At 38.0% G+C, this 25,911-nt stretch overlaps 1 pseudogene; it reads right to left on the reverse strand.

The window, feature by feature from the left end:
• The window catches only part of LOC149238605 (BTB/POZ domain-containing protein At2g04740-like), a 40,221-nt pseudogene extending 33,700 nt beyond the window's left edge, over window positions 1-6,521 (reverse strand).
• Window positions 6,522-25,911: the final 19,390 nt, after the last annotated feature.

Here is a 25,911-nt window from a genome sequence, read left to right on the forward strand (position 1 = left end):
GGGAAAACCCTCATGGGGAAAAAATATAGCAACCTTTTTCAATAGAGAATTCTTCATTTAAACAGAGACATGTATAATTCAACAACTAGGTCAAACCTAGTCCACCCTCCTAATCAAGTCAAATGGCACATGCTCTGGCCTATCCTTCTTCTTCCCTCAAAAAATTATCCTCAAAATCTTGCCTCAGATATGATAGATAACCTCCATCGGATATACAAGCTTATTACCTCAGATATGGGAGCCTTTGTGCCTCAGACTTCGCTCCTCTTTTCTACCTCAGACATACCCGATTGTCTGCCTCAAATATCCCTTCATTGGATGCCTCAGACTTTGGACTTTTTCTGACTCAGAATGTGAGTTATTTGCTTCATATATGTGTCCTATACTCGATGCCTTGAGGGAGTACATGTTGCCTCTTATTTATAGGTATTCCTTGGGTCGAAAGTGTGTATCCTTCAACTAAGATTACTTGACTAGAAGAGGTTGACTTCACTTTTCAGAGCCAAAACTTTAATTACAAAATTTCAAAAAAAAAAAAAAATCGAGTCCAAATGGGACTTGACAAAAAATATTTTTCCTTTGACTTAGCATCTAAGATATGCTTTAAAAATTCATTAATGACTCAAACATACATTATCAAGACTAACCATAGTTACAAAAATCAACATTGTCAAACCCCCAATTAGTATAGTCTCCCTCCTCGCTTTGAGGGTTTACCTTCGCCAATCCTATTAGTTATTGGTGTTATCCTTCGTACTTGTCACTAGACACGACCAACTCTTCCAACCCATGCATGTCTCCCCTACCCAGCGAATCTTGCTAGCCAATCTCGCAATTGCTTGATCATGCCCAAGTGGCATCCTTCTCATGGAATGATCCTCTGCAACCATCCCTAGTTTTCATTTGACAACAATCTTTTTGCATCTTCTCTATCAGCCTATGGTGTGGTCTTTTTCCTAAGATATGTCCTACAAGTCCCTTCCTCTGCACGACTTGTCCTTTGCCTACAACTTCTAATTTCCCTATGTGCTACCAGGCCAGTTTGCACCCTGTCATGTGGTGGTTGGCCTTGATCCACACTTGATCTTGGCCTACAACCCTACCATCTCTTCCTTTATTGCTTTCTCTCATGTTTGTGATGACGGCTAACCTTTTTCTGGCAAGCTGGACTGGCCATTTCTCTATCCGAGGCTCTATTTTCACTTCATCTAGTGCAACCCCTAAACCACTACAGCTTGCACTCGAGTTTTTCCATTTCTTTGGGGGCCATTTACTTGACTCGATTGTCACCCTAACAGTCCCTATTGTTGTTACCTTTAGTTGCACCCTACCTTCCCCAACACAATCAACCTCGTCTTCATGTCAATAGTTTCCTCTTACTGTCACAGCCCTGAGATGCAACAAATTCCTCTTGTCATGATGATCATACCAGCTAGTCAGCATGAGTATGTGACAACCCAATTGATCCTATTGTTATGCAGACCTTACAACTCACAACCGCCTTTATCGTCTACTAAGCTTCACATTTCATGTGTGCTTAACTCTCAGCTGTTGCCCGTTGCATCTATCGCAGCCTCATGTGAATCTATGTTTTGAGTTGTTCACGCCATTCTTGACACTCTATGTCACCTCTATTTGCATTGGTGGATCTCCTGGTGTTGTGGTGGTTGTAGATATGACTGGTCAACCAGTCGGTTGGATTCCAGTAGCCTGGCATCATTTGGTCTACTGGAGGTTGATGGATCGTCCATTTCTCGAAAACGTCCATGTGACGTATAGTCCGCTAGTGACTGATGGCTCAAACAAGGATTAACTACCCACTTGTTGGCCACCACCCGAATGCCCTTTTTTTCTCCCAAAAAAATTGGGATCGCCTTTATTTTTTTTTAATCATAAATTTTTTCTCAACTCCAAAAAAAATTGATAAAGCAAAAATCCTCTCGACCCTTTAAAAAAAACTTGTTGCTTGAAAAAAAATTATGTTCATATGATTTGATCCAACCTGGTTTCAAATATGCAATAAAAAATTGGTTTTTTGAAATTCTGAGACCAATTAAGAGTTTGGGCATGATACCATGTAAAATTTCTGAACCTAGCACTTGGTATTAAGTTCCTAGCAAATTAATAGCAAAACAAATACACATTGAGATTTCTACCACATAAAAAACACAGTGCGACCAAAAAGAATTACTCAATATAAATCACACATATAACATATTTCTTCCCAATCACTAGTTAATAAAATAATCATAGAACTTACTTGGGCTCCCATACCATGGATAATGACCTAGATGAGAAAAGACAATATTGATCACTAGCCTCATTGCACTCTCTCGGACCCAGCACATGCTCACTGAGAATCCTCTCTCAATTTTGTGTTATTGTTGTATTTTAGAACCTCACTTTAAGGTCAATTTATAAATTTTCTAAGTTAATATTGATGGCCACAATTAGCTTGTCAATTTAACTAAAAATAAGTGACTTTACTTTAGTTTACTATCTTTTTTTTAGCTTTATCTACTTTAACTCAAGTACAAGTCATACATTTAGCTTTCCTTCCATGCATATCTCATGCATGTCACATGCAACACATCAACATGCATTCAACTTACTTGCACACTCTGCATGTCGAATGCAATCCTAACAAGGAAAATCAAGGTCCTTTTATTCAAGACACAAGACTAGAAGTACCTTCTGAGCTATAAAATTCAACAATAACTTAGTATCTAAATTTTGTCCTATGGAGACAGGGAAGTATCTTAGAATTTCTCCAAATGCATTCACCTCCACGTTATCTTTGTCCTTGTGCAGTAATTGGTACAACCTCTTTGTTTTATGTCATATTCCTAGGTTTGGACTTAAGGTTTACTTCATGGGGGTCAAGTTGCATTGTGATCTTTTCCATATTTCCCTTTAGCTTTATTCTATATTTTTCTAGGAAAATCATTGCCTTCATTATTTGACCCCATGATCTTTTGACTAAAGATAGGTAAGTCAATATTCCATCGACTAAATTACCTCAAAGTTGATGAAGGTTGAAATCCCCATAATTCATGTTTTTACTTGTTTTATTGTTCCAATGGGTTTGATGAATCTCTGATCTGCGAGCTTAAGATAGTTGGTTTTTCTTTGGAGAGTCGGCCTTCCTAATTTTATCCACATTTCTATTGGAACGATGTTCACTTGCGGTCCATGTTGATATTAATATCTTGAGAGGTACTCCAACTCCTAGGGTTTGGGGTTTGGAGGAAAGAGCACCACAAATGTGCTTTGTGGCTTAGAACCCAAGCTTGAGTATTTGTACCCAAAGGTGTGTAGCTAAAACCATGAGGAATTTTATTAGTTTAACTCTTGGACATGAAAAAGGACTCTTAGATAAGAAACAGGAAACTTCAAGTACCAAGATCAGAGGTATAGAAAGCGAAATATGAATTTTTATATGTTTAGGTGGGCAAAAGTGACACTAAGTTCATGTCAACCTTGTGTTAAGGATGCCCTTTCAAGGGATTTTCATGACACCCACAAAAACATATAAATAGAGAGAAATGAAACCTAATTTTGTCACATTCAATTGCATCAACTCATAGTACTCATCATCTAAAATTGGTCGTAGCCCTGGGAGACCAAGTGAAGAGGAGAATTAGGATATTCTTGTGATTGTTTGGGACTGTACTGGGCTGCAAATCAAGGCAGACCTCAGTGAAGGAAAGGGTGGCTTCTTTTGGCTTCCTTTATGATTGTTTGAGGGAGGTATTGATCAAAAGAAAGGGTTGAGTTAGTTTGGAGGGATTCCAGGAGCAAGTTTTGGTGTGATTCTTTCTCTATTTATGAAGGCCAAAATCCCTAAGGAAGTTGAAGAAGGTGTCGAGGTCTGAAGGAGGTTATTTGGAGGGGTTGAAAGGCCTATAACCAAGAGAATTTCACCCTTGGATCCAATGCATGGGAGAAGCATACTAATGGAGCAAGACCATAGCTATTATAAGGGTTTTAAGACAAGATATTTAGGGATGGCATGGATTGATATCATCCTTAACCAAGCAAAAGGACCAACAACAAATGCACTAGCCTAGGAAGAGTTAAAATATATGTTGATGATTTGTTTAAGTAGTTTTGATACTAGTAGATGACTGGTCTAGTTGGGAGATATTGGTATTGGGCACCTTGTGGTCGTTCAAGGGAAATAACTAGGTGCTCAAAGTAGCCCTAGATCATTTTCTGAGAAGTACATTGACAGTCGGAAGTGTTGGCTTGATGGTGGATGACCCATGTTCAAATTTAACTGCGCCAACAAACTAAACCCTAACTGTTGGCCCTTTCGGAAACAAACCATGTAGCGCAGGTTGCAGTGTCACCCGAAGCAGTATTAGGGAATGACAAAACCAGGTTTCTGCATCCAGAGGCATGCGCGATAGGTTCCTGAGGCTCATAGGGCTTAGTTCTGTCTTCGGGAGCCCTAACTCTTCTAAAAAATATAATTACCGTAATTCACTTAAACAGCATCTAGATCTTCATGAAGGCCTTTGATTATTCATGACATGTATCAATTGTACTGATCTACCACTTTCACACACAAGATAAGCATTTATTTATGTAAATTGCGATACATATCGAAAATACATAAAACTGCAGAAGTAAGAATAAATACACAGATGCACAAATATTGGATCAAAACAGTTTTTATTAGATGTAATCATTCAAGTACAGACTCTTTTTCCCTGCACACTCAGCTGCAGGGGCCCGCGGACTTACCAAGGTCTCTGCGCACTCAGCTGCAGGAGCCTTCACCTTTGCCTAAGTATAGGAAACATACCTTTCTTGCCTTAGCTTACTTGCTCTTACCGATATTTCTATCAATCACTTACTTTCTAGACTCGCTATGACTCTTCTATTTATAGCCCTTGCTTTTACAATACCATGGTCTGTGAACCATGGGCAGGTCTCAAAATCTTCCTATCACCTAGCCACCTAAGGGAATAAATCCCCTTTTGCCATTACTATATTCGTGTTCTACTTCCACAAATCATGGAGACTTTGCATCTTTACAAAAATGACGTACAAAATTTAACAAAATTTAGCCCCAGGGACCCCATCCCAATAGGAAGGAAGGGTGAATATTGTAAGCTCGAGATTGATTCTTGAAGGAAAAAGGAAGGAGGTAAAGGGAGAAAATTACATCAATCCAAGTTAAAATTTGGAGAATGAAATATTGCAGTGATAGGTCGCAGCCTTTAGGCCTAAATTTTGTCTTCATTGGAGTAGTGCAAGAAGACATTAGAGGGAAGAAGTCCCAAAGGAGTTAAGAAGAAGCAATGGGAAATGGAGAGTTGTTCACAAATGGAGTTGTGAATAACTCAACAGAAGTCTCTATGTGTTGATGTGTTGATGGACTAACTATCAACTAGAGAGAATATGGAGAAGATGATTTTAGTGACCTAAAGGAGCAAGACCTTTGATAAAGGCAAGAGTTCCAGATGGGGAGCACAAGGACTAGCAGTAGTGTTCAAGATACGATCAAGGAGTTGTGATGGTGTGCAACATCATCTAGATTATCAACATGGTTTTTTCTTGTATTCATGTATTAGTGGATGTATGAGGGCAATTATCCCTAGTACAGGACCCCTAGATAGTTGTATTATCATTTTCTTAATATAACGAAGTTGGTTTTTGTAAAACATTGTCTATATTTGTGCACATGATGATTTAATGTTATATTTTATATTATGTTGTGCAAAGTAGTTTGTTGTGATACTTGGATTGGTAGCATCAGAGATTCTAATATTATAACCTAGACTCTAATATCGTGGAAAAACAATAATCCAAAGCCAACCATGAATTTTTTTATCGTGTTTCCATCTATATCCAAGTCTACTTGAGGATCATAATCGTCTAATTGTTTTCCCTGAGGTAGTTGGTGCAAGTTTTTACATTGGTTCCTCTCCTCATTATAATCATTCAATATATTGAGAAGTTCAATTAAACAACCAACCAACTGCTCTTCTTTCAACAATTCCAAAAAAAATTCGAGTATATTGTCCTTCATGATTTTTTGCTGACCAACTTCATTTTTTAGGAACTCGATCGCCTGCTCCATTGTGTCACTATGTTATTTCATATGTAGGAATTTGGTAATGTTCCTAGAAGCTTGAATAACTTGTTAATTTCTTAAAATATTCTCTTGACTAGCTCTTGATCTAGTAATAACATGGACGTTTTCGAGTTTAAAACCTCTTGCTTCGGAACAGTTTGAAGAAGATTCACAACTCTTTTATTCAATATTTTTTCCATAATTTTGGGGAAATCTTCTTGAGAGTGGTCTCCCAACCCACACATGTTGCAAAATCTTAATTCGGTTATATCCTTTAAAGGAAAACTTGGCACCGCATGGCTTTCTTTCCAACACATGAAGCAGTATAGCCGTCCTCGACCACGACCTCGGCCTTGGCCTTCTCTGTTATAGCCACCTCCTTGACCACAACCTCGTCCTTGGCCTTGTCTGTTATAGCCTCCTCCTCATCCACCATATCCACCTCTATCATTTCCTCTTCCTTCTTGCATATTTGGCTCATTAAATTGATCTGATGATTGATTTATAAGGATTTATGCAACAACAAAATGAAATACAGATTTAAACAAGAACATAGAGATGAAGCAAAATAGAATTTCAATTAATAAATAGCAAGTGTTGGAAATTGTTTACATACATAAGAGAAACAAACTAGCTCATCTGATAGTAGCTTATCTTTGAGAAGAGATGTGTCAGATGTTAGTTTTTGTAGCATTGGATGGTGTTCTAGTCTCAAAAATTTGTGGAGAGGATAAACACAGGAGTTATCCAAAACCTAGAAATAGTTTCTAGAAATTCCACCTAAAGATAGCTCAATTAAACTAATTGAACATCATTTAAATTTGTCCTAAGTCTAACCTAGGAAAAATGGTTAATTAATAGTAACTAATTGAGAAAGGTGAAATTCTCTAGAAGCTCACACAGATTGACTTGGACATGTTCTCAGCCATTGATTAAGTTTTAATATTAGTCTTTGGAGTCTCAACTGGATATTATAATAAGAGTTCGATGGGTATATGTAGAAGACACAGTTGCAGATAGCCAGTGATCTAAATAGTTAGATTTTAAATGCAAGTGATTCAGTAGGAGAGATTGAATAATAGATCAAGTAGAAATGTTAGAGGGGCATAGATAGTGAAATCTAGAGGAAGTTTTTTAGTTCCAAAAGAGTCAGAAGAGAAGGTCACACGAGATCCCCTGATATAGTTGCAAGGCATGCACAAATTCTTCCAAGAAGCCACAGATTAGGATCACACGAGTTTTCCCATTACAGCCGCAAGGATCGCGTGGATTTTTCAAGTACAGTTGCATGGATCGTGCAAATAGAGAAAGATGAACCATGAGGGCATAGAAGGGCATCCAATTGTACTCAAGTTTTCACTGCTGCATAATAAAATAAACCCTCAGTTGTTGCACTGGTTTTCCTACATTGGGTTTTTTTAGGTACTTTTTTCCAAAAATAATTGCACCATTTTTTGTGTATGTGCTAGCATTTTTGAGTTCCTATTTTTGCTTCCACAATAGTTTTATTGCAAATAAATTGCAGTGTGAATAATTTGTTGTTTACCATAGAAAATAAAATTTTAAATAATTAACAAGTTAGAATAAGTAATTCTAGTTGTTGCATTTAAAGGGAATTTCCACATGCTATCAAATCATATTTGAAATACATGAGGCTAAGAGTCGAAAAAGAGAATTTTTTTTCTTTTTCAGAGGGAGAAGCATGACAAATTTACCATAGGTTGCACAGTGCCTAGCCAAGTAGTGCGCATTGTTAGACAGGGTTCAATTTTCCCATTGAAGTTGTAGGAAAGTTTTATTTTTCTGGGAGAGAATTTCCAGCAGGCAGAGGTTGCAGCTGCTCAATATTTTCGTAGAGCAGATCTCTTGTTTGGGTGCAAAATGATTTTGCAACATTTTGCTAGAACAGAATCAGTGTCGAGTGGAAGAGAAATAGCACACAGATTTCTTTTCAAGTTGTCTTCAGTAAATCCTCCATAATTCTCCAGTATGGCCATGGAAAGATTTGATATTTAGGGGGCTTCAAAGTTGTCTTCCAGATTGGAGGATGAATTTGCTTCCTTATCTAGCTCTGCTTCACAGGTTGTCTGGTATATAGATAGTGAAGCATCAAATCACATGATAAGGTTAGAGAAGATTTCTCTACCCACAAAGAATAGAATATGGACTTCCATATTACGATGGGAAATAGAACCAAGTGCACTACAGTAGGGAAAGGTACCATTGATTTTCAAAGGGAGACAAGAGCAAGTACCAGTGCTACAGATGTACTACATGTGGAAGGGTTTGGTATGAACCTAATTTCAGTATCCCGACTATAGGATAAGGTATATGATGTCCAATTTATAGGGAATAAGGTGTTTTTCAAACATCCAAGCTAGAAGAGGGTGAAATAGATTGGATTTGGAAGTAATTGGTTACAACTCAATTCTCCAATGGCACTGGTAGGGAGAAACAGTAGAATGGGAAGGAACTAAATGAGAAATGGCATAGAATAACGGGACATTTACACCATGGAGCACTCATAATGCTCAGGGAGACAGTGACAGGTGTTCCAAAAATTAGAATAGAACACGATGACATGTGCAAAGGGTGCATGTTAGGAATTATACATTAAGACATGTGTGGCCCTATGTCCACTAAAGCTCTTAGTGGGGCTACGTATTTCATCACCTTTATTGATGATAACTCCAGGATAACCTAGATCTACTTATTGAAGCTCAAGGATGAGGTATTCGATCGCTTCAAAGAGTTTAAGGCTTCGGTGGAGAATGCAAGAGGAAAGAAGATTAAGGTGCTTCGTTAGATAATGGTGGAGAGTACACAGGTAAATACTTCACAGGTTTGTATGTGAAGGAAGAAATCATAAGAGAGTGGATGACTCCTTACAATCGACAACATAATGGGGTAGTGGAGAAAAAGAATAGATTTGTAGTTTGGGTTGCAAAGGTGATGTTATATGACTAGGATGTTCCCAGGTTCCTATGGGAAGAGGCATGTAACACAGTGATGTATATTTAGAATAGGATTCCTTATAGAGCATTGGGGAAGATAATGCCAAAAGAGGTATTCTCAGGTGAGAAGCCTGAATTTGGTTACTTCAGGATCTTCGATGTCATTGCTTACTTCCATGTGCCAAATGAGAAGCGCGCCAAACTAGATCAAACTATAAAGAAGGGGTTCCTTATTGGGTATAGAGAAACCTCAAAGGAATTCAGAACCTATATTCCTAGCAACCGGAAGATCGTAGTGAGATGGAATGTGAAGTTCATGGGGGATATAGCCTTCAAGAGTTCTCACAAGATGCCAATAGAAGGTCGGAGTGAGCCAACAAAAGCTCCATTGGTCCAGCAGCGGGGATAGCCACAGGTACAGCCAATAGGACAATCGGTATCACATTCATAGGGATAAAGTACACCAGTACTAGCATATCATCAGGTACAGGAGATCCAATGAGTTCATGATAGACCTTGTAGCAGAGGAGGGATGAGGATTTGGTTGAGCCTTCCACCACTAGTGGTTGAACCAGTAGAGAACTTTATCAGACACTGAAATATGTAGAGGATTTTGTTGGAGCTCCTAGGATGAATAAGAGAGAACACATATTTCCATACAGGTACTAAGGATTGGTGGCATAGGTTGAAGAACCTCCCATCTATTAGGAGGCCATAGCATCAGGTGTGGATAGATGTCATGGTAGATGAATACAGCTCTATCATGACGAATAATATTTGGGAGGTGGTGTCTAGGCCTGAGGACAGGTCAGTTGTGGGTTCTTGTTGGATCTAAATGATCAAGTACACGGCATACAACAACGTGGAAAAGTATAAGGCTAGGTTTGTGGAAAATGGGTATGCACAAAAGGAAGGGATAGATTATGAGGAGACCTTCGCCCTAGTTTCCAAATATACTTCTATCCACTAAGTTATATCCTTACCATCTCAGATGGGATGGGAGATTCACCAGATCAACGTCAAGACATCCTTCTTGAATGGGGTGATAGAGGAGGGGGTGTATATAGAACAACCAAAGGGTTTCAAGAAAGATGAGAAGCGCACACAAGTGTGCATACTGAAGAAATATCTATACCAGCTCAAACAGGCTCTAGGGGCATGGTATGGTCAGATTAACAACTACTTGCAGTAGATGTGATTCATTAAGAGCGACACAGATCCTAATCTTTATTATTTTATGGTAGAGGATGAGCCACTCATCCTAGTGTTGTAAGTGGAACTCTTCTTAACAGGGTCATCAAGGCTCATAAAGGACTACAAGAGGAAGCTGGTAGCAGAATTCAACATGAAGGATTTGGGGTTGATTCACTATTTCCTAGGTTTGGAAGTGTGGAAGAAAGATGGGGAGATCTTCCTTGGTCAAGGGAGATATGCTACAAAAATTCTGAAAATATTTAGGATGCAGGATTGTAGACCCATGTCTACTTCCATGATCACCAACTTGAAGAAGATGAATGCATCAGAGGACAAGGATGTGGACCCCACCTTATATAGATAGCTTATCGGTTTTCTCATGTATCTGATCAACAGTAGGCCAAATATTTTCTTCATAGTCAACACTCTCAATCAGTTTATGATGGGACCGAAGAGAATGCATTATACAACAACAAGGAATATTCTAAAGTATTTGTGCAACAAAATAGATTATGGGTTGAAATATACCCATCGGGATGATGTCGAACTATGTTGATTCACATATGTAGATTGGGCAGGAATTTTAGTGGACAGGAAAATACCTCTACGTATCGCTTCAGTATTCGATCAGGGATGGTTTCTTGGTGCAAAAAGAAGTAGAAGTCAGTACCATTGATATATTCATAATCAGAGTATATGGTATCTAGAACAGCCACGTGCGAAGCTATCCAAATTCAAAAGTTGTTAGTGAGCTTGTTCATGCAGAGGATGGAGGCGACCAGTGTCTATTATGATAATCAGAGTTGCATAAAGCTCTCTAAAATTCCTATGTTTCATAACAAGTTGAAACACATGGATATTCGATGTTATTTCATCATAGATTGTGTGCAACATGGAGTAGTCTAGCTACAGTATGTTGCCATAGAAGAGTAGGTTGCATATATACTCACAAAGGCTCTAGGAAGAGCTAAGTTCGTATATTTCATAAAATAGATGGGTATAGTGGAGAATTTCTTTCAGTAGTAGGGACAATATTTTGGATGCTTCTCAATTGCAGTCGTTGCAGTAGTAACAGCAATAGTTTTTAGGGTCCAACCCTAACCCCTTTATTTATGTAATAAGCCCAAGGGGCCTCGTCAAAATCATAGTTTTTATTTGAGTCAATGAAACCTGTAAGTGGTTATCCGCATTAATAATGATTGTAAGTTAGTGACCCACATTGTAGAAAAAGTAAAACAATTAGTTATAAACGGTCCATAGTTAGTAAATAAATTGGTTAACTCGTATTATCCAAGGGACCACCAGTAGTTAGGGTTTTAGGTGTCATAAATCTATAAATAGTCTTATATAGCAAGGGAAAAATCATCGAGTCTTATTGTAATTGAGCTGTGCTATGTTGTAGGTTTCCCCCTCGAAGAGGCAAGCGAACATTGTCTTTTGCTTCTAAATAATAAACCTTTGTAGCTTGTCTTAATTCATGTGATATTTTTGTGCTTTTGGAAATATTGTTTTGTATTTCTGGTATTCTTCATATGTCAAGTGCATAACAAGTGGTATCAGGCACTTTCCAGGGCCAGTTGTACCTCTAGTTTTGTAAAAAAAAAATTAGGCTAGAGTCGTGTTTCGACATATTCAAACCATGGGATCTATCATTGGGCACCTAAACCTACATATTTGGGGAGGTATGCACATAGGAACTGCAAGAGGTGGTCACATTTGTTGGACTCCCTTGTAACCCATATGGGTACCCCTTCGAGTAGTAGCGCATTAGACAGAACCACACACGGACTACACTTTCACATACCCTTGGGTATATCATAAGCCCCCCTAGGGTAACGTTAAACCTCGCCTTACACAAGTTGTCGATCATCTTACTGCTATAATACACTAAGAACAGCACTCGGGGAGATTACTCGCACATACAAAAGGGTAGTCATGTAGTAAGGTTAAGGGTATGGTCAGTCCTCCTTAGTTGGTGCTCCGAAAGATTAGGTCGAGTAATACTATTGGACCCCTGCATATATCACAATTTGTAGCACCTAACACTCCTTTGTGACCGTAGTTCCCTTAACTATCTAGATCACCCCCCTACCTTTTTGTTGAGATCAGATCTAGTAGTTTGGGTTCGGTCACCACTGTACAAATCAGATTCAGTAGTTGGGATTCTACTGTTGCCATACAGATCAGAATCAGTAGTTGGGGTTTCATAGTGCAGATCAGACTTTATCCGCTATAGTCAAGATCATATTTTTGTAGAACATTTTTCAGTTTCGATACTTTGGGGTTTGTGCTACTACAGTCCAGCCCCGAGTGGGATATTTGGTAGTATCGAGCATTTTGCATTTCGGCCACTGCAGTATTGATCAACTGAGAGTAAAAATCCTTTTGGTGTAAAAAAATACTAGGGTCATCACTGGACACTTGCAAGAGACCTAGCTCATAAGATTCATGACAACAAGTTGATCGCAGTAGTACCATTCACCTATAAGCCCCTAATTTTCATGTGGTCCCAAATTTTTCCCGAATTAACTTCAAATGTCCCACATTACTAGACTCTTGAGCTTGCCCTATTTCAGAGCATACTACTCTTAAGTAAGCTCAAAATTTCACCAGGGCTCATGTATGAATAGTACCAGGTCTCAAGTTATGGTTGTAGAGAAATTTGAATCCCTCGAGAAAAAATTCAATGATTTCCAGGCGTCCTTTGACAATAAAATCAAATAAGTAGTATTGCAAGACCTAAGAAAATATCGTGAACTCATGGGGGGGAGAACATAGTGTTGATGCACATGTAGAAGGATAATCCAGCCATCACATTCATTTCCATGGAGGTCACCAATATTCGAGCCACCGAACACCCAAGCTGGACATGTACAAATTTGATGGCTCTAACCTGGAAGTATGGGTAACACAAATGGAGCAATATTTCCACCTTAACAATATCTAGGATGATGACACTAAAATACAAGTTGGAGTTGTTTACTTGGACCAAGAGTGATGGCAGTGGTGGAAATGGTATCAAAAATTCTATCTAGGGACATTCTCTCAAAATCCATTTGTGACCGCCTTGATAGGGAATCTCACTTTCTATTTCATCTCACTAAGCTAAGGCAAACGAGTACAGTATGGCACTACATTGCAGCCTTTGAACAATTGACCATATGGACTGAGGGACTAGGAGATGCCTTTTACACAGAATGTTTTATCAGTGGCCTAAAGGAATCCATCTAATCCCATGTCTAAATGCATCACCCAACTACTTGGCTTGAAGAATGTTGCAAGGCCTTAGATGCAAAAGAAGCTTTAAATGCCCAATCCAATCATCCAAATTTAATCACACGCCCACATTCCACCCTAACTACGGGCCCCACCCAAACACTTAAGGTTCAAAAGGTGTCCCTAGCATAAATCACCGAAAGAAGGAAACAAGGACTTTGCTACTACTGTGATGACAAGTACTCCCCAAAAAATAAATGCAAGGAACCAAAATTCTTTCAAATCTACCCTAACCAAAACAGCTTCATCGATGAATGTCCATGCATTTAGGTGCTTGAGGAGGAAGAGGATGAACCCCAAATAGCATTGGAAAATGATACTATAGCTATGTCAGATGAACAGCTTATCTCACTCCATGCCTTGGCAGGAATTTATTCTCCCCAAACTCTCAAAATCAGAGGTTTTATTAAAAATTTGCCAATAAGGGTGCTTATGGATAGTGGTAGCACGCATAACTTTATCCATAAGAGAGTAGCAGGAGCCATTCATTGTTTGTAAACGTAGTATCTAATTTCCAAGTCCTTATTGCTAATGGGGGGACCATAAAATGTGAAGGACGATATGAAATATTAAGCTTCAGATAAGGTATTATCACCTCAAAACCCACATGTTTTCCATTGAAATGTACGGTTGTGACATTGTCCTTGGCGTTGAATGGATTTGTACATTGGGCCCTATCATGACAGACTTCCAAGATTTATATATGAGCTTTAAGCAGAATGGCCACTCTCATACACTATGGGGACTCCAGGAAGGTGCTCCTACTATCATCAGCTCACACCAATTGGAGAAGCTTTTAAAAAAGGGTATCAAAAATTTAATGCTATCCATGCCATTGAATCTAATCCTGTTAGAATTCATCCCGATATGAAGCAAGTATTAGATTGCCCCCAGCGGGTCTTTGACAAACCTAAGGAGCTACCACCCTCTAAGCGTGAACATGATCATAGCATACCTTTTCTCCTAGGTAAACAGCCGCCAAATGTCTGTTATCGATATCCTTTTTGACAAAAGAATGAAATTGAAAAAATCATCAAGGAACTCCTAGAATCCATTGTTATTCATCCCAGCACCAGCCTTATTCATCTCCAATGGTCATGGTTTTAAATAAATACGATGAATGGTGCATGTGTCCAGACTTTAGGGCCCTTAACAAGCTCAGTATCAAGGACAAATTTCCTATCCCAGTAGTTGATGATCTACTTGATGAACTACATGGTGCCAATTGTTTTACAAAATTGGACTTGTGCTTGGGCTATCACTAAACATGGATGAAGGAAGTTGACATTCCCAAGACATCCTTCGGCGCTCATGAAGGCCATTATGAATTCCCAATCATGGCATTTGGTCTCTGTAATGCCCCATCCACTTTCAAAGCCTCAAGAATCACCTTCTAAAACCATATCTCAGAAAATTTTCCTGGTATTTTTTTTATGACATTCTCATCTACAACATAATATGGGACACAAACCTTCAGTGTGTTGATCAGGTATTGCAAATGCTCCAAGTTCACAAATTATTTGTCAAATTATCCAAGTGTTACTTTGGCATGGAAGAAGTAGAATATTTGGAACACATTGTGGATCGTGAAGTTGTGAGGTTTGATCCGAAAAATATTCAAGCAATGCAACATTGGCCCCAACCAAAAACCTTGGAGATTTTAAGGGGACTCTTGGGTCTCATGGGCTACTATCGCAAATTTTTCAGAAATTATGGATGCATTCCTCGACCCCTGACTACTCTTCTCAAGAAAAAATCATTTCTTTGGACTGACACAACTCAGCATACCTTCTTGGCTCTCAAATAAGCCATGTGCTCCACTCCAGTATTGGACCTACCAAACTTCACAAAATCTTTTATTATTGAATGTGATGCTTCATGTACGAGCATTGGAGTAGTATTAATATAGGAAGGTAGACCATTAGCTTTTACCAGTCAACAACTCAATGGCAAGCATTTGGGTCAATTGACATATAAGAAAGAAATTATGGCCACCATACATACAGTCGACACTTGGTGACCATAATTATTGGGGCGTCATTTCCAAATCCGCACCGACCATAATATCCTAAAATATTTCCTAAAGCAACTTCTATCATCGCCACATCAAAATAAATGGCTCACAAAAATGTTGGGATATGATTATCAGATAATTTACAAGAAAGGGCGTGAAAGTGTAGTGGTCAATGTCTTATTGCACCAATTTGAGGAAGAGGGCACCATTTTATCCGTCTCTATACCCATCCATGATTGGATTGAAAAATCTCATCATGAATGGTTCTCCCACCCCTCTCTGTCCAAACTCATTAAAATATTACGAACAGATCTTAATTTCTCATAGGATTAATCTTGGAAGGATGAGGTTATTCACTATAAGGACTGGGTGATTTTATCCTCAACCTCGACCCTCAAAATATACATCTTGGAAGAGTTGCACTCCTCTTCCATTTAAGGACATTCAAGGTTTCAAAATACAAGCAGCATCATTGGGTACAGTGGATTCATTTAGCTAAATGGTGGTATAATACTAACTATCATGAAGCCACCAAGATGATTCCATATGAGGCAATATATGGCCAACTCCCACCTTCACCAGCTTCTTATATCCCTGGATCTTCTAAAGTATAGGAAATTGATAAGCTCCTGCAAAACTATGCAGTCATGATAACTCATCTCAAAGACAATCTACATCAAGCTCATAATCGAATGAAGCAACAGGACAACCAACACCGTTTATAGAGGTCAATTCAAGTAGGTGATTAGGTGTCCTTGCGACTCCAACCTTAGAAGTAGGCATCTCTCAAAGAAAAGGGTTGCCATAAACTAGCCCCAAAATTCTATGGGCCTTATTAGGTACTTTAGCGTATAAAAGCAGTTGTTTACAAACCAGTCCTGCCAATTACTTCAAAAATCCATCTAGTCTTCCATTTATCATGCCTCAAGAAAGTTGTAGAAAAGAATTGTGGAGTTCAAACAAGTATGCCATAATTGGAAAAAAAAGGTTCACTTTGGCTCTAGCATGAACAGGTCCTCGATACTCATGAAAACATGTATGTGGCTCCACGATCAAGGAATTCCTCATCAAGTGGAAAGATACTCCAGAAAATGTGACATGGGAACGAACCACTATTCTTCAACAACTTCTAGAGCTTCAGCCTTGAGGAAAAGGTTGCTTTTGATGAGGGAGGGCATGTTAGGGTCCAACCCTAAACCCTTCATTTATGTAATAATCCCAAGGGGCATCATCATAGTCATAGTTACTTAGTTGATTCAATAAAGCCCATAGGTGGTTATCCGCATTAATAATGATTGTAAGAGGTTGACCCGCATTATAAAGAAGGGACTACAATTAGTTATAAATGGGACATAGTTAGTAAATAAAGTGGTTAACTCATATTATGCAAGGGACCACTAATAGTTAGGGTTTTGGATGTCATAAAGCTATAAATATTCTTAGATAGCAAGGGAAGAATCATCAAGTCTTATTCTAATCGACCTCTACTTTGTTGGAGCTTGCCCCCTCGAAGAGGAAAGTGAACATTGTCTTATTCTTCTGAATAATAAAATATCTTTGTAGCTTGTCTCAATTCATATGATACTTATGTGTTTCTAGAAATATTGTTTCGTATTCCTGGCATTCTGGTATTCTTCACGGGTCAAGTGCATAACAACAATTGAGAAGGAGCGATAGTAGAGTTGCAATGCAAACACAAAGTTGGTAGTAGTACAGCATGTACAGTGCAATGTCAATAGTAGCATAGATGCAACATGGTTCAACTACAGTCAGTGGAATATAAATCAGAGTTATCGCAGTGGTTGATGGAAAGTGGCAGGAAGCTATAGTTGTCAGACATCAGCAGCATGGGTAGATGGGTAGATGTTATGGAGACAGAGTTGGAGAACACCTTCCTCGCTAAGAGTGTTAGTTTTTGTAGCATCGAATGGAGTTATAGTCTCGAAACTTTATGGAGAGGCCAAAACATAAGAATTCTCCAAAACCCAGAAATCATTTCTGGAAATTCCACCTAGAGATAGCTCAATTAAATTAATTGACCATAATTTAAACTTTTCCTAAGTCTAACGTAGGGAAAATGGTTAATCAATGGCAATTAATTGAGAAAGGTGAAAATTCTCTAGAAACACACACAGATCGACTTGGAGATGATCTCAGTCATCAATTAAGTTTTAATCTTAGTTGTTGGAGTCCCAACTGGAGATTATAAGAAGAGGTTTATGGGTAGACGGAAAACACATAATTGCAAATACTCAGTGATCTAGATAGTTCAATTCTCTAGTGCAGGTGATTCAGCAGGAGAGATTGATTCAGACGAGTAGCAAGTACCAGAGGGGTAGAGACAGTAAAATCTGAAGGAATTTTTCCAATTCTGGAAGAGTCAGAAGAGAAGGTCACACAAGATCACCTGATACAGTCGCAAGGCATGTGCAGATTCTTTTGAGAAGCCGCAGATTAGGGTCATGCAAGTTTTTTTCCATCATCACATGGATTTTCCTAGTACATTTGCAAGGCATGTGCAGATTATTTTGAGAAGCCACAGATTAGGGTTGCACAAGTTTTCCCAGTACAACTTCAAGGATCACATGGATTTTCCTAGTGCATTCGTGCGAACCATGCGAGTACAGAAAGATCAGTCGTGAGGGTGCAGAAGGGCCTGGTAGGGGTTGGACAACTAGTTTCTCAGAGGGAGTTTGTAATCAGGATTTTTCCGGTATTTATTTTGTAATGGCTTACTAGTTTTTGGCATCCAGTTCTACTCATATTTTCTCTCTTGCATAATAAAATAAACCCCCAGCTACTGCACCAATTTTCCCAGATTGGAATTTTTCGGGGACTTTTGTCCAAAAATAATTGTGTCAATTTTTATGTGTGTGCTAGCATTTATTAGTTATTATTTTTTCTTTTGCGGTAGTTTTATTGGTGAATAAATTGTAGCGTGAATAATTCGCTTTTTTTCATAGCAAATAAACTATTAAATAATTAAAAAGTTAGAAGAATTAATTCCAGTTGCTTCATTTCAAGGGCAATTTCATAATATATACATGCCTTCTAAAACGTGTTATAGTGAGGCTCACGGGCCTTTTTATCATCAAGAAAAGTGGAAAACCCTATACATCCAAAAACCTAACCCTAGGAGACAAAGCGCCACAAGTTTGCGGAACCTGTTGGGGTTAGTTGGAACGTCAACTTCCAGGGGTTGTAACTTTGGCATATGATCTCTATTTTGTGTGTACGATACCTCATTAAAAAGATATATCCAAGGAAAATAAATTTCAATTGCAGACCCCTGTCACAAGCTATAGGTTTTCCTATTTTCCAAAATAACACCATTTAGGGCCTCAAAACAGCTCCAAAAGTTCAAGACTTGAAAATCTTCCAAAAGTATAAAATTGTCTTTGAAATTAAAAAACTTAAAGGAAACAATGTTGGGGTCCAAATTGAATAGGCGGGTGGCCACCAATATCCACCTGGATTAGTCATCCCCCCTTAAGAATCAATGTTTCCCATTGCGTTGAGTGTCTCTATGAGATAGGGAAACTTCTACTGAATTTGGTCCCTAGTGAGCCACTTGCCTTGGTGCAGGATCTAGTAAGCTTTGAAAAATTGATACAATTAGATTCTCTATTGGTGACTTTTTTTAATTTGCATGTCCATGATCTGATTAGTTGTGATCAGCTTGATGCAATCTTTATTGAGGTATGTTGGTGTCAGCTACTCAACAATGTTTGATGTGTTCAACAATGGTGGAAAGTATGGCTGAAGGCGGCCCACATTGGATATGGGGAGAAGATTAAGGAATGGAGGAATACCTAGCTTGAAATAATTATCACCCATGGCCTTGGTTATGGTTTAAGGCCCATATTGAAGTGATTGAAGCTTCTGATGGGCTTCGGCAAGGTGTTCCTTATGTAGATGCAGCCATACCTTGTTGTTGATTTGAAACTTATGTGGAACCTGATGTTGATCACGAAGTTGTTTATACTTAGCATTAGCATTATCTAGGATATCATGAACCTACTACCAGGTGTGTTGGATGTGTTCAATAAACCTTGTGGCTTTATCAGAGTTGGACTATACATGTGCAAATTTTTCCTATGTAGTCGCAAGAGGCATGGCAACATCAATCGAGCACAATAGTTGAAATATCGTGCCCACTTGAAAGGGATTGTGGCCAATCGAGCTATGAAGAGCTCTATTATATTTCTGCTACACATAGGTAAGGCTCTCATCCCATGTCAGTGGATGATTGGAGTTGTACATGCATAGTATGCGCACTATCATCATGTTGACGACCTATGTTTGGCCATCAATCTAAGGATGGAATGCACTCAACTTGGTAAGCTTAGTGTCCAAAAATGACCACACGCTCGAATACACTATGCTTATGACCATGTCATCCTAATCTAATACAATGGTCTTTGGGATCCCAAAATGTACCCATGCTTGTTCGAAGAAGAGTTTGGCAGTGTCTTGTTCGATGATACTCTTCTTGCAAGAACCAATATATCCATCTAGGAAAATCTATCAATGACCAAAAATACACAATCATTACCATGCTTGGTAGAAATAAGGCTAGACATATCATCAATGGATATGGATTCCCAAGGTTGGATAGGATTAGGTAGAGGAGTGTACAATCCTTGCCTCTTAATGGTTGGTTTGGCGATGGCATAGGAAATGTGGGACATGATATATTTTCCAACGCCCTGTCAAATTTTTGGCCAAAAAAAAAATTTTGTGGTACTCCCACTATTTTTTCCAATTCAAAGTGCCCTGCAATCCTATTGTAGTGTTCCCCCTAAATCATCTTGGCATGTTCGCTTGAAGGAACACAAAGGTACCCTAGGTAGCATAACAATGTGTCTTCGAGGTGGAAGTATGGTACTTACTTGCCATCTATCAATATCTACAATTAGAGAAATTTTGAGGTCTAAAATGGGCCTTCTAAGTAATATTATAAAATAATAGTGGAAATAATAAAATAAGGTCAAATCACATCATTAAATTTTAGAGGGAAAAAAGAAAAAACTACTTTTTCACTTCGTATTTGCATCTTATCTCCCTATGGTTTTACTGAAATTTTGAGTGGGAGCACTCGTTGGATGAAGAATTTAGTTTCTCATCCAATAAGTACCCATGTTACATACTTTCAATGGACCTTTCTACACAAAAAATGAGAAATAGATGAAAAAACGTGATTGCAATCACATTTTTCATATATTTATCATTTTTTGTATAGCAGAGTCCATCGAAAGTATGCAACATGGGTACTCCTTTGATGAGGAACTAAATTTTACATCCCACGAGTGCTCCCACTCGAAATTTTAGTAAAATCGTAGGGAGATAAGTTGAATGAGTTGAAAAAATAGTTTTTTTATTTTTATTTTTTTAACTTTTTACATTTTTAATCCAAAAATGGTGAATCATCCCGCATGGTTGACGTCGTCATATTGAATCCTATTGGTTCTTATAAAGTTGATTTTGGAAAGTAAATTTTTGTTTTGAGACCCATTTCAGACCTCAAATTTTCTCTAATGTATGTGGTAGCGAATTCTATATCATTTTTGTACAGTTGTGGCCATCTAGAAGTCTCTTGCCCATAATAGTTGAAAACAGTGGTTAGTGCCACAACGAGGGGCCGAATGAGGAAATATGGAACATTATTGGTATTGTGCTTCTTGTATTTAATCTTCAAAAATCGTTTTTGTAGATATGTGGACAATTTTTTTTAGCGATCATTCTGCAACTTCCCTTGTGTCTGTATAAATTAAAGAGGTTGGTGATCTGTGTGGATGACCGTCTCCTTCCCCAAAACATAATGTTTCCACTACTAGAAAGCTTGCAAAATAGAATACATCTCCTTATGTAAGATATTTCTGAATCATCTCAGAGAGTGTCTCACTGTGTTAGGCCATTGGATGCCCTTTTTGGGTGAGAACTGCACCAATAGCATAGTCAAAGGCATCTGTCTCAATTTTGAATGGAAGTTGCAGGTCTGGAAATGTGAGTATAAGCGCAGAGAAAAGGTGTTGTTTCAACTCAACGAAGTCTTTTTTTTGGGTCTCGGACCAGAAAAAAATTATCTTTCATTTTTCCCTTGGTAACTTAACTCAATGGCCAAGTGATATAAAAAAATCCCAACACAAACCTTCGACATAAATTGGCAAGGCCCAAAAAGTTGTGAAGTTTTGTCAGAGTTGTTGAGGCTAGCCAATCCTGAATGAATTGGATCTTAGTTAGATCCACATGAACGCCTTTCTGATTAATGATGTATCCTAGATATTAGACCTTATTCATGCCAAACGTGTGTTTCTCCAAGTTGACACATAGTTTGTGTTGTCGTGAGGTCTGAAGGACCTACCAAATATATTGCAAGTATTTTGCCCAACTCTTGTTGAAGTATTAGAGAAATTTTGAGGTCTAAAATGGGCCTCCTAAGGAATATTATAAGGTAATAGTGGAAATAACAAAATAATACTATATTACATCATCAAATTTTAGAGGGAATAAAAAAAAAATCAACTCTTATTTTGAACTTATCTCCCTACAGTTTTACTCAAATTTCGAGTGAGAGCACTTGTCCAATGAAAAAATTGATTCCTAATCCAAGTAATACCCATGTCTCATACTTTTGATGGACCCTTCTACACAAAAAATGAGAAATACATGAAAAAATGTGATTGCAATCACGTTTTTCATGTATTTCTCATTTTTCGTGTAGTAGGGTCTATCAAAAATATGCAACATGGGTACTACTTGGATGAGGAATCAAATTCTGCATCCAACCAGTGCTCCCGCTTAAAATTTTAGTAAAATCATAGGGAGATAAGTTGAAAATACAAGTTGAAAAAATAGTTTATTTTATTTTATTTTTTATCTTTTTACTTTTTTACTCCAAAAATGGTGAATCATTCCCCGTGGTTGAATTGTCATCTTGAATCCTATTGGTTCTTATAAAGTTGATTTTGAATGTACATTGTTATTTTGAGGCCCATTTTAGACCTCAAAATTTCTCTAATGATAAGGATGTCGTCCACATATACAACTATAAATGAGTTGGTGAAAGGTTGCAAGATGTCATCCATCAGCCTCATAAAAGTTGAAGGGGAATTTATCAATCCAGAACACATGACCAACCACTCAAAAAGGCCCTCCTTGGATTTGAAGGTGGTCTTTGATGCATTTGTGGGTTCTATTGGAACTCGGTGATAGTCTGACTTCAAATCAATCTTGATGAAGTATTTGTCTCCACTAACCTAGTCTAGAAGGTCATCAAAACGTGCAATTAGATACCTTCCTAACATTGATTTCATTCAGTGTTCAATAATCACTGCAAAGTCTCCAGGTCCCATCCTTCTTTTGTACGAGTAAAATTGAGCTCCTGCAAGGTGATGAACTTTGTCAGATGTGACATTTTTGTAGCAACTCTTAGATCTGTTGCTTGATTTCCTTGTTTTCCATAATAAAGCGACAATATAGTGGCCCATTGGATAAAGGTTCTCCAGGAGTCAAATCGATCAAATTCTTGACCTAACAATGCAAAAGTACCCCTTTGGGTGAGGAAAAGATATCCATGTACTCTTCCACAACATTATCCACTTGCTTACGTTTCATGGAGGAACCCTTTCTATGGGCCATGGATATGGCCACAATATTCCCTTTACTTTGAGATCAAATCAGAAAGAAAAAAAATTATTGATCTGAGAGATAATCTTACTGCATTTCTTAGCAAAGATCAAAGAAATGGTTGTAGGTGGGGCTACCTCTGGTATCCTATATAGTATTTTTCCCAAAGAAATAATAACAGTGCAGTGTTTGGACTCATACACAACGTGATGCTTCCACAAGTATGGTTATCCTAATAAAACATCACAAACTTCAAGTGGAGAAACATCACACAGTATCTCGTTTGTGAAGGGCTTGATGTTGTAGGGAAGGCAACACTGCTATCTAACATCAAGATCTCATCCTTAGTGGAACCACCCACTAGCGTATGGTTGTGGGTGTGGTGTGTTTGATAGGACCAACTGCTTAACAACCTTTACTGATATGAGGCCCTTTTCGCCCCCGTTGTCAACAATGAACTCCAATAAAGAACCCTTTACCCACACATCTAAGTAGAAGATACGCTCACCCTCCTCTATATCTTCAAGTTCACTCTTCTAGACCTTGGTGATGGCAATGGTGGTTTTTGCATCTGCATCAATAATCTGCTTCCCCTTATCATTCCCCTTGTAGATTTATGGCTCGACTACCATTGGTTGTTTTGCGCAACACTCATTCGTGTTGTGGGTGGGGCTCTTAAGGAACTCACACCATTTTCTTGTGTCCTTTTTCATATTTATAGTGTTATTATTTTCTTGTGGCTCTGATGGATTTTCCTAGGTCACCCCACCTTGGCTCTAGCCTTTTTTCTGCGGTTTGGAGGTGTCTTTTCCCTACTTCAGATTCGGAGATCCAAAGTCATGTCTCTTCTATTTAAATTTATGTTTGATCTTGACAGCATATCGATATGTGGAACCAAGCAATGAGATGTCTAGAAACTCCAATTTTTCCTGGATCTATTTGTGCAGACAACCGTGGTACTCGAGTACTAGGTGTCACTCAGAATACTTGATACCCAACTTTGTGTGAAGGGTATGAAAAATATTTGTGAACTCTAGCAGGTCTTGGTCCCTTTTCTGTCGTAGTGTGATCCATTTTATGTATTTATATTCATATCTCCTAACAGGGTAATATTCTTCCTTGATGTCATCTTTGAAATCATTCCAAGAGGGTGCGCTGAAAATAGTAAGGATTATTCCTCGTCCCTCTGCTCACAGTAATTTTCCCACTTGCTCTTGATGTTGGGGGCAAATTTGAGGAGTGAAAAAATAATCTTTTCCCTATATGAAGTGTTGGAAATTGTTTACATAGATAATATAAAGTGTTTACATACATACAAAACTTCAATTAATAAATAGAAAGTGTTGGAAATTGTTTACATACATAAGACAAACAAACTAGCTCGGGCGATAGTAGCTTATATCTAAGAAGTGATGTGATGGCTACCTTCCTTCTTAATTGTGTTACAATGAGGCTCACAAGATTTTTTATCATCAGGAAACAATGGAAAACCCTAAACATTCAAAAACCTAACCCTAGGAGATGAAGTTCCAAACGTTTGTGAGCCTCATTGGGGTTAATTGGAACGTCAACTTCTCGGGGTCGTAACTTTGGCATTCGTTCTTTGTTTAGTGTGTATGATACCTTGTTAAAAAGATTTATCTAAGGAAAACAACTATTGACTATAGACCTTTACCCCTATCGTAGGATATGGGTCTACCCATTTTCCAAAATAAATTTGTTTAGGGCATCAAAACAACTCTGGAAGTTCAGGGCCAAAAAAACTATCAAAATACAAAATTATGCTATAAATCAAAAAATTGAAAGGAAATAGTGTTGGGGGTCCAAGTGGAATAGGCGAGTGGCCACCAATATCCAGTTGGATCATTGAGTACGCTAGACGAAATGATAATTGGGATTATTTTGGCATTCAATTGACATTCTTGCATAGAAAGAGTGTTATCCTCACAAATGCCACACTATTTGGGTTTTACATTCCTCAAGTTATATTGTCATTATTTAGTGCTATGACTCAACGTGATTTAACATATATAAAAGTGTGTCTATATGGAATCGTCAGACATCTTGATCATAGTTAGTGAATTTACAATTATCTTTTATATGCCCTTCATTCATATAATTAGTGCACCAGAGGTTGTTTTTCTGCAAGGATAGCGTTAGCAAGGACTGTTTTGGTTGTTAAATTTTAAATTTTTTCTCCTCATCTCTTATCAATCATTCAGGAACTTGGCATTAGAGATATTTTGAGGTCAAAAATTGGCCTCAAAACAAAAATGTACAACCAAAATCAATTTTATAAGAACTAATAGCATTCAAGATGATGATGTCAACCATGGGGGATGATTCACCATTTTTGGAGTAAAAAAGTATAAAAGAAGAAGAAGAAGAATACTTTTTCAACTTATATTTGTATGGTTTTACTCAAATTTCAAGCAGTAGCACTCACTAGATGCAAAATTCAATTCCTCATCCAAGGTGTAGCCATGTTCCATACTTTTGGTGGACTCTTATACATGAAAAATGAGAAATACATGTAAAATGTGATTGCAATCACTTTTTTCCATGTATTTCTCATTTTTATGTAGTAGGGTCCATCAAAAGTATACAACATGGGTACTCTTGGGACAAGGAAATAAATTTTGCATCCAATGAATACTCTCGCTCGAAATTTGAGTAAAGAAATAGGTAGAGTAATAGGGAGATAAGTTGAAAAAATAGTTTTTTCTTTCTTCCCTCTAAAATTTAATCATGTAATTATT

This window comes from Pinus tabuliformis, chromosome 8 (assembly GCF_031772625.1).
Source record: "Pinus tabuliformis cultivar Carrire ecotype Pingquan chromosome 8, CPIR1, whole genome shotgun sequence".
Taxonomy (NCBI): domain Eukaryota; kingdom Viridiplantae; phylum Streptophyta; class Pinopsida; order Pinales; family Pinaceae; genus Pinus; species Pinus tabuliformis.